The sequence below is a fragment of the Sinocyclocheilus grahami genome, unplaced genomic scaffold, assembly GCF_001515645.1.
Source record: "Sinocyclocheilus grahami isolate Dianchi unplaced genomic scaffold, SAMN03320097.WGS_v1.1 scaffold216.1, whole genome shotgun sequence".
NCBI lineage: Eukaryota > Metazoa > Chordata > Actinopteri > Cypriniformes > Cyprinidae > Sinocyclocheilus > Sinocyclocheilus grahami.
In genome coordinates this window covers 119,067-119,631 of record NW_015505395.1, presented here as the reverse complement: position 1 = coordinate 119,631, position 565 = coordinate 119,067, and positions in this window count along the sequence as shown.

Here is a 565-nt window from a genome sequence, read left to right as displayed (position 1 = left end):
CCATTGGTCAGTAATATGTTTTTACTAATTTAAAACACAATACAATTTAATATGCTCCCTTATTCTTTTATATATTTTAATATGTACAAGTCAGAATAAGCATGTTGTTTGAATTTTCACATAAATATTGTGTTACACTGAATGACAATGTAACATTATTTAAACCAAATATTCTCCAAAAACATATCTGAACCCTTAATAGATACTTTACTTACATTTAATGTACAGTATATGTATATGTATTGATTGATTGATTGCATGTATGTATTTATTTTTTCATGTTTCAGTTAATGGTTGTTTTATTTTAAAGTGGTCATATGATGCGATTTCAAGTTTTCCTTTCTCTTTGGAGTGTTACAAGCTGATTGTGCATAGATAAGATCCCTGAAGTTGCAAAGACTAAAGTCTCAAAACCAAAGAGATATTCTTTATCAAAGTTAAGACTCGGCCACGCCCCCCTAAAATGGCTCGTTCTAACATGCCCCCACATGTCTACCTCACTATGTGGAAATATTAGCATAATGCTGCCCAAATGTGCACGCAAAGAAAGAAGGCGTGGTTTCAG